The sequence below is a fragment of the Arachis hypogaea genome, chromosome 15 (assembly GCF_003086295.3).
Source record: "Arachis hypogaea cultivar Tifrunner chromosome 15, arahy.Tifrunner.gnm2.J5K5, whole genome shotgun sequence".
NCBI classification, from domain to species: domain Eukaryota; kingdom Viridiplantae; phylum Streptophyta; class Magnoliopsida; order Fabales; family Fabaceae; genus Arachis; species Arachis hypogaea.
This window is the reverse complement of record NC_092050.1, coordinates 45,654,924-45,664,784: the sequence shown is the minus strand read 5'-3', so window position 1 is coordinate 45,664,784 and position 9,861 is coordinate 45,654,924.

The following is a 9,861-nucleotide window of genomic DNA, read 5'->3' as shown; positions in this document are numbered from 1 at the left end:
TTACTGATAAACTGAGGAAGGACATTTCCATGATTGTTCAGGACGAATCCGAGACTCTCTATGAATACTAAGAGCGCTTTAACAACCTTCTGGAAGCATGTCCCCACCATATGATTGACAAGATAGTGTTGCTCGGCTACGTCACACAGGGCATGGGGCCCCAAGATAAGACAACATTGGAAAGTGCTAGCAATGGGTCTATGAAAAAGTACAAGACCACTGATGAGGCATGGCAATTGATCAGCGACTTGGCTGAGTCTACAAGGAATCACAGGCAGAAACAAGGCCGATCAAAGGCTGTTGCAGAGGTATCTTCTAGCAAAGAAACTACTGCTCTGACCCAGAGTATATGTGAAATGACCAACTTACTGAAGCAGATGCAGTTGAGTCAACAACAAGCACAGCAAAGCCAACAGTTAGTTCCAGAGAGAGTGTGTGGGATCTGTGCTGATTACAGCCATTATACTGATGAATGTCTGCAGCTCTAGCAGGAAGACAACACTGTGGCAGCCACTCATAACTTCTATGACCGCCCCAACCAAGGGTACAATCAAGGTGGCAGTTACAACCATGGATGGCAGGGCAGTTTGAACCAAGGTTGGAGAGATAATTCTAACCAGAATTGGAGGGACAACAATAACAGAGGAGGCAGAGACAATCAAGGATCTTAGAGGTGGAATAATAACAACAGGCAGCAGAACCAGAACCAACCTTACAGAGCACCTCACCTGAGGCAGTCCCAAGGACCACAGCACAACCAACAACAAGTTTCGCAGATCACTCAATCTAATTCCTCTCCGAGTGGAGAGGCTCTTCAATCCATTGCACAAGGACAAAGGAACATGGAAAGTTCACTTAATGGCCTAGTATCTGCTATACAAGCTCTCATCTCTCAGCTGGCATCACCCAACACTTCAAACACTCAACATGCAAGCTCCAGTGGAATTCCTTCTCAACCATTGTCCAATCCAAAGGGTGGCATCAATGCCATCACCCTAAGGTCCGGAACCACACTGCAAGAGAGGAATCAGGAGGAGCCAATCCCATCAGAACACACCTCAGCTGAAGAGGTGGTAGAAGTAGAGGATGCTGAAGAGGAATAGGCGATACAAGACATGGGTGAAGAAGTAGAGGCTCAACCACAGAAAGAAGCACCCAAGGAGGCAGACCCTGCAGAACATGCCCTCCCTATTCCATTTCCACAAATTGCAAGGAAGCCCAGGAAGCAGATGGAACTTGATCCCAAAATGGTAGAGATATTCAAAAAGGTTGAGGTAACTGTTCCCCTTTTTGATGTTATTCAGCAGGTACCTAAATACGCAAAGTTTCTAAAAGATTTATGCATACATAAAGACAAAATTAATGAATTAGAAACTATTCCTTTAGGTAGTTCTATATCTGCTCTAATGGGAAGTATAATTGAAAAGTGTAGTGATCCAGGTCCATGTATGGTTAATTGTACTATTGGTGGTGTGATATTTTCTGACTACATGTGTGATTTAGGAGCATGCGTTAGTATAATACCTTTGTCTATATATGATACTTTGAGGCTCCTTCCCTTAAAAAGGTCGGCAGCTCATTTTGTGTTAGCAGATAAAAGCATTATTACAGTGGTTGGAGTTGCTGAAGATGTATTAATGAGCATTAAGGGGCTCACATTTCCCATTGACTTCTATATCCTGGAAATGCCCCCTAATGACTCAGGAAAGCCATCATCAATCCTGCTTGGAAGACCATTCCTGAAGACTTCAAAGTTCAAGCTGGACGCATTTTTCGGAACTTATTCCTTTGAGATAGATGGCAGAATAGTGAAATTCAGTCTAAATGGAGCAATGAAGCACCCTCTGGATGACCTTTCTATCTCCTAGTGTGACATCATAGATGAAACCGTGACTGAAGTTCACCAGGAGGAGCTAGAAGAGAAGTACACAGGACAAGGTCCAAGTGTGGGGACACCTTGGAGGACAATGAGGGCACTTTGCCATTATCACCAGCCTCAGATAATCCAGAGCCTGACCATGAGCAGAAATTGGAATTAAAGCCCCTCCCTCCACACCTCAAGTATGCTTACCTTGAGGACAAGCAAAAGTTTCCAGTTATTATTACAAGGGAACTCACTTCCCAACAAGAAGAACAGCTACTCAGTGTGCTGAGGAAACACAAAAGAGCAATTGGATGGAGCTTGGCAGACATAGAAGGCATCAACCCTTAAGTTTGTGAGCACAGAATATTTTTAGAAGAGGGAGCTAGGCCTGTTCGTCAACCCCAGAGAAGACTGAATCCCATTATCTTGGAGGTTGTCAAAAAGAAAGTGACCAGACTACTTGAGGCAGATATCATCTATCCCATCTCAGACAGTGAATGGGTAAACCCAGTACAAGTGGTACCCAAGAAGTCTGGAGTCACTACAGTGAAGAATGAGCATGGAGAGCTCATAGCAACCAGAGTATAGAACGCTTGGCGAGTCTGCATTGATTACAGGCGTCTCAACCAAGCCACTCGTAAGGATCACTACCCCCTTCCATTTATTGATCAAATGCTGGATCGCCTGTCAGGTAAATCACATTATTGCTTTTTAGATGGTTACACAGGCTATTTCCCGATTCATATAGCTCTTGAAGATCAGGAAAAGACTACTTTTACATGTCCTTTTGGGACTTATGCTTATAAGAGAATGCCCTTTGGCTTGTGCAATGCACCAGCTACTTTCCAAAGGTGCATGATGAGTCGTTTCTCTGACCTTATTGAGGACTGTATGGAGGTTTTTATGGATGATTTTAGCGTTTATGGTGATTCCTTTAGCCTTTGCTTAGATAGTTTATCTAGAGTATTTGATAGATGTGTCAGTACAAACCTTGTATTGAATTTTGAAAAATGTCACTTTATGGTAAAACAAGGGATTGTACTAGGACATGTTGTGTCTAATACAGGCATTTCTGTAGATCCAGCAAAGGTGGATATTATTTCTAGTTTATCTTACCCCTCCTCTGTGAGGGAAGTCCGTTCGTTCCTTGGCCATGCAGATTTTTACCGGAGATTTATTAAGGACTTCAGTAAGGTAGCACTACCCTTATCCAGACTACTGCAGAAAGATATTGAGTTTGAGTTCAGTGAGGATTGCAAACAAGCGTTTGATAAGCTAAAGACCGCCCTGACTCAAGCTCCAATTGTGAGAGGACCTGACTGGAGCCAGCCATTCGAAATCATGTGCGATGCTTCCAACCATGCAGTAGGAGCAGCGTTAGCTCAGCATGAAGGTAAGGATCCTTTTGTCATTACTTATGCATCTAAAACTTTAGACACTGCTCAGTTTAACTACACTACTACTGAGAAAGAGCTTCTTGCTATTGTTTTTGCTCTGGATAAATTCCGAGCCTATTTACTTGGTACTAAAGTAGTAGTGTACTCAGACCATGCAGCTCTAAATTATTTATTAGCTAAAAAGGAGTCCAAACCAAGGCTTATACGTTGGATACTACTACTACAAAAATTTGATTTAGAAATTAAGGATAGGAGTGGTAACCAAAATCTAGTGGCAGACCACTTGAGTCGCCTTGAGCACATTAAGGATACCACCATTCCTATAAATGATAATTTCCTATTTGATAACCTGCAAGCAGTATCTGAAGTAATCCCTTCGTATGCACCTGTAGCTAATTATCTAGTTAGCCGCACTTTTCCTCCCAACTTTACTAAGCATCAAAGAGACAAGCTGAAAAGCGAGTCTAAATATTATATATGGGATGACCCGTATTTGTGGAGATGTGGCGCTGACCAGGTAATTAGAAGGTGTGTGCCTCAATCAGAATTCCAGTCCATTTTAGAGGCTTGTCACTCATCTGAGAGTGGAGGACATTTTGGCCCTCAAAGAACAGCTAGAAAGATATTAGACTGTGGATTCTGGTGGCCTACTCTTTTTAAAGACGCTGCTGAATTTTGCAAATCTTGTTCTCCATGCCAAAGGTTTGGTAATATATCCAAAAGGGATGAGATGCCTCAACAGACTATGCTTTTCTGTGAAATTTTTGATGTTTGGGGCATCGACTTCATGGGTCCATTTCCAAATTCTAATGGTTATTTTTATATATTGTTGGCTGTAGATTACGTTTCTAAATGGGTGGAAGCAATTCCTACCCGCACTGATGATGCTAACACTGTTGTTTCCTTTGTTAGAAACCACATTATTTGTCGCTTTGGATCACCACGAGCAATCATGAGCGATCAAGGCACCCATTTCTGTAACAGGAGACTAACAGGATTACTAAAGAAGCATGGGATAGTTCATAAAGTGGCAACAGCCTACCATCTCCAGACTAATGGGCAAGCTGAGGTGTCAAACAGAGAGATAAAGCGTATATTGCAGAAGATAGTCAAACCTCATAGAAGAGACTGGAGCACCAGGCTACAAGATGCACTCTAGGCATACAGAACTGCATACAAAACACCCATTGGGATGAGCCCCTTCCACTTAGTTTATGGAAAGGCCTGTCACCTCTCAGTTGAGGTAGAGCACAAAGCCTTTTGGGCAGTAAGGAGTGCAACATGGGATTTGAGAAAGTCGGAGTTGAAAGGAAGTTGCAACTGCAAGAATTAGAAAGCCTTCGCCTAGAAGCTTATGAAAACTCAAGGCTGTACAAGGAAAAGATGAAGGCTGTACATGATAAGCACATCAAGAGGAGAGAGTTCCAACCTGGGGACTTAGTCCTCCTTTACAACTCTAGACTGAGGCTCATGCTAGGCAAGTTGAGATCAAAATGGGAATGTCCATATAGAGTAGAGAAGGCTGAGCCATACGGAGTTTTCCACCTGAGTCATCCTTCAAGATCTGAATTCATCAAAGTTAATGGACATCGTTTGAAGCTATATCATGGTGAGAAGGTGACGAAAAATAAGGAGTTAGAAATCTTCCTCTTGGAAGATCCACTCACAGCAGAAGACTGAGCTAGTGGAGCGTCCAACTTACGGACGTTAAAGCAAAGTGCTAGGTGGGAGACAACCCACCATGGTATGATCGTTCCTTTCTTTATTCTTAGTTTTCTTTTTCAATAACTCTTCTCCTTATTAGCACATTTAGTTTGCATCTGTATTTGCATATTTTTATTTAAAAAAAATTCACACGCGACAGCGTCGCCGACGCGTCCGCGTCGCAGGTGGCTCAGAAAGAATAAGAAATCGAACAGAAAGTCACGCGGGAGTGTGGCTGGAGGCATGCCTTTGGCACAAATCACCCCACGTGACTGCGTCGCTGACGCGTCCGCGTCACATGGGAACATGCCTCCCACGCGTCCGCGTCACTCACGCGGACGCGTGACCTGAAAATCGACGTAAGAAAAGGTGTACGACCGAAAGTTGTGCTAGAGTGGTGCTGGACTGGTGCTGAACGCACAAGCCTTACCACGCGGAAGCATGGCTCACGCGTCCGCGTCATATCCCAATAATGGCCACTCACGCGATCGCGTCGACCACGCGACCGCGTCACCCTGGAATTTGGCAATAATGAGTTTTGAACAGAGGGTTGTGCGAGAGCGAGGCTGCCCTTGTGCTAGTAGCACAAAACGAGTCACGCGTCCGCGTGACCGACGCGACCGTGTCATTTCATTTAAGCGCCATCCGCGCGAACGCGTACCCCACGCGTTCGCGTCGCTTGCGCCGCACAGCTTATCCTAATTTGCCAAATATCTTATCTTTCTCTTCCCCAAATCCTACTTTTTCTTTCCCCTCCTCATTATTTTCCTCCCCTTTTCTTCTTCCTTCATTCTTTCTCACGTTCTACTTTTTCTCTCTCACCACCATTATCAAGGTTTTTTTTCTTTTCTTCTTCCTTCCTTACTTTTCTATTATCCTTCTAATTTTTATGTTTTCTTCTTTTCTTTTCTTTTTACTTTCCTTATCCATGTTTTCTTTTTCTTTTTTTTTTCTTTAATTGGTGTTAGAAATTTATTTGGGTCATTGTTTCTTATTATATGCTTGTGGATTGTTGTAAAATTATTTGGCAATTATATATTAATTTTTAAGGGTTGCTTGCATGTTCAATTTAATAATTTCAATAGCTTATTCCTCATGCATGCTATGTGTTTGTGAAAAAGCCCATATGGCATTATGCATTTTTCCAGATTATTCCATTCTACTATTCTAATGCCTATTTTCACAAAACCCCTTTCATATTTTATTCATTGAAGATAATTGTCAATACAAACGTGATGGCCAGTTTGTTACGAGTGATAACACATTTAAGTAATTAATGCTTGATCTATGCTACTCATGCTTTTGCTAGCATGCTAATAAACATCTTGCATCTAATTACCACCAAATGCACTTGCTTTATTCCCTTTGATGCACTTTTCATGTAGTCATGACTATGTGTTAACGACATCCTTTTTACCGTGCATTGCTTATCACCTATATCATCCTCTTCCTTGCTCTATCCCTTTGAATTCAAGTTACTTTCTTTTTCTCTTTTTCAGGATGGCCACCAAGAGAGACAAGGAGAAAGCTACTCCCAAACCACCAGCAAGAAGAGGAACAAAGAAAGCATTAGTGGCAGAGCCATCTTCAACTGCAGTTAAACCCTCAACAAAAAGAATCAAGAGGATTATAAAGGTTGATGATAAAGAGAAAGCCTTCCCAGCAAAGGACACTGCGCGATTTACCAATCGCTACTGTGAGCAGATGTTCTCCATCCTGGCAGAAAGGAGTTACAACAACGAATACCTTCTTATCCTCCCAACCCATATCGCTAAATTTGTTGAACCGCAAATTGCACGAAGAGAATGGGGTTTCCTACAGAGACAGCCACGGCAGGTTAATCTTTCCTGGGTAGTCGAGTTCTACTCCAACTTCCACCTGCCGACCCTGCAGTCTGTCTATGTCCGTCAGAAGCAAGTCCCCATTACAGAAGAGGCCATTCAACGAGCTTTAGATCTTCCCCCTACTCCAGAAGGATTGGACGCATTTCAAGAAGCCGCACTCAAGTGCCAGATGTACCAATTTGACTGGGATGTTGTTCTCAGAGTCATCGCGCTACCTGGCAGCAGATGGATCTACGGATACCATCGTTCCCGTCCTAAGGAAATATCGGCTTCCGCACTTACCTTGGAGGCTCGCGTATGGGCACATATTATGTCCCATTACGTCTTTTCGAGCACTCACGAGTCCTCCTTCACTGCAGACATGGCCGTTCTACTATGGTGCATCCTTACAGATCAACCTCTGAACCTACCAAGACACATCCGGAATGCTATGGGACACGTACAAATCGCGGGCAACTTACCTTTTCTCGCCTTGGTCTCAGATCTTGTCTCAGCAGCCAAAGTCTCATACAGAGCTGGGGACACCAAAGCCATGCTTCTACGGGATGATCAGTATGTCCCTAACGGGAAATATATCAGACCTCCAGCAGCCACTACAAGCCAGCCTACTGAACCGGTTGAAGACATTCCTCCTTCAACACCACAAGCACCTATAACAAACCAATTGCTCCATCAGATACTCGAGAGGTTGGATCGGCAGGAACACAAAGCAAAGCTGAGAGAGCGTCGTAACAAGCGCTAATTCACATACCTCAAGGAGCTACTTAAAGGAAAATACAGAGACTCAGACACCCCGGACTCCACTTTTTTTACCAGCACAGGGAGCCATGACGGTCCCGACTGTGGAGATACTGCTACCAGCCCACCTTTGTTCCTGACAGATGGCACCGAGGACGGTGCAAAGCCTTAAGTGTGGGGAGGTCGGTCAGTACCTGACTTCCAGAGGTAATTTCTCTTCCCTAACACCAATAAAATAGGATATTTAGTTAGTTTTTCTTTTGTAGAATAGGATACATTGCACAGTAATAGATTAGTTGCATGCATGTTCTACTTGATTGAAAAGATAATAAGTTTCTTCTAAGACCCTATTTTTATAACAAAATTTCACTAATTTTAATCAAAACTTTTGTGTTAAATTTGCTTGAAGTTATATTTGGAACATGGTTTTTGAGCTAAAGAACACACAAACTGTGAGATTTGAGCCTTTATACATGGTTACATTATTTAACCATAATTATTTTATTCTTGTGTGTTTACTTCTCTATGACTGTAATCTGTATTTTGTTTCATCCTATATGTCCAATGTTTAATATATTTATATGCCTGCATATGATTGAGGCCATTATTTGTTTAGCTCACTGATGCGGGCAGAAATTGGCGAATTAAAAATTGTTAAAATATATACGTTGCAAGTATAGTTCTTAATTCGCCAGAAATCCGCCTATCAATTTAGAAAGGTGTCACAGAAAATTGAATTTAAAATACTGGGAGTATGAATCCCAGGTCGTCTCCCAACGAGTTGCAGAAAAGTGTGCTATTCTATTAATCAGAGGTTTTCAAAAAGATTTGAATTGGGCAAACAGGAAATTAAATTGATGAATTTGAATAATGTAAATAAAAGCCTTGACTGGAAATTGATTAGTTGGAATCCCTATTATTGTTGGAATGCTCTCAGGATTAATTGACAATTAAAGGTTATCCTGTTTAGTTATCCTTCACTAGGTGAAGGAAAGTCAAACAAGTTGGAATGCTACGTCCGTTCACAAGTTGCAATCCACTTAATTAAAAGGGATTGGTGTTAGTGATTAGGAGGCAATCCAACCATAAACCCAATTACAATTTTTCTTTCAAGCCTTCCAACTCAAGGGTTCCTTTCAATCAATTCCCCATCAAGTTAGGGAACTACTCACTCATTGTAAAGGTAAATTCATAGCATATGAAAAGGAATTAAAGAAAGACATTGTAAATAAAAATTAAAATAGTCAATTAAAAATAAAAGTGATCCTTATATTAAATAATCCTAAGAATATTCCAATGGTAAAATTAACAAAGCAAAGAACATGGAAGAGTAAACCAAGTAAAGAAAACGAACTAGAATGACGAAGTCTTGATGAGGTAATAACTCTTCTCAGTGTTCCAATGCCAAAAAAGTAAGAGAAACTAAAATCCTAAGAACTATGAACGTGTAGAGAGAGAAACCTAGAGGAGGAGTAAAAACTAGACCTAAAAACTAAAATTGTGTAGAATGAACGTTGTTTTTGGTTTCTGCGTGTTCTCTGGCTCTAGTCTGCTGTTCTGGGCCGAAACTTGGGTCAAAATAGGATCCAAAATCGCCCCCAACGATTCAGCAAATTATGCAGATCGCGCATGCCACGCGATCGCGTCGCTCATGCAGACGCGTCATTCGCGTTTCGCTTCACCACGCGGGCGCGTCGTCCACGCCTCCGCGTCGCTCGTGCTTTTCCATTTCGCGCGGTCGCGTCATCCATGTGGCCGCGTCACTGCGATTTGATCTTCTCCGCGCGGTCGCATCGTCCATGAGGCCGCGTCGCTTCTCGCTGGTCATCTCCTCAATTTCTTGTGTTCCTTCCATTTTTGCTAGCTTCCTTTCCAATCTCCAACTCATTCTCTCCCTATAAAGCCTGAAACGCTTAACATAGATCACGGCATCGAATGGAATAAAGGAGATGTAAAATGTATAATTAATCGTCTCTAGGAAGCAGTTTTCACTCATGTAATAATTTCAGGAAGGAAATATAAATGCATGCTATTTTAATGAATAAGTGGGTCAGGATCATGATAAAACCACACAATTAAACACAATATAAACCATAAAATAGTGGTTTATCAACCTCCCCACACTTAAACATTAGCATGTCCTCATGCTTAATTGAAGGAGATAAAATAAATAAGTATGAACATGCAGAAATTCATGCAATGTAATGCAATCCTATATATATGAATGCAACTATATGATTCTTGCCCACTTGATCAAAAGTAAAGAAGCTCTTCAAAACAATTACAGATCAAATTCCACTAATTCTATCATTAT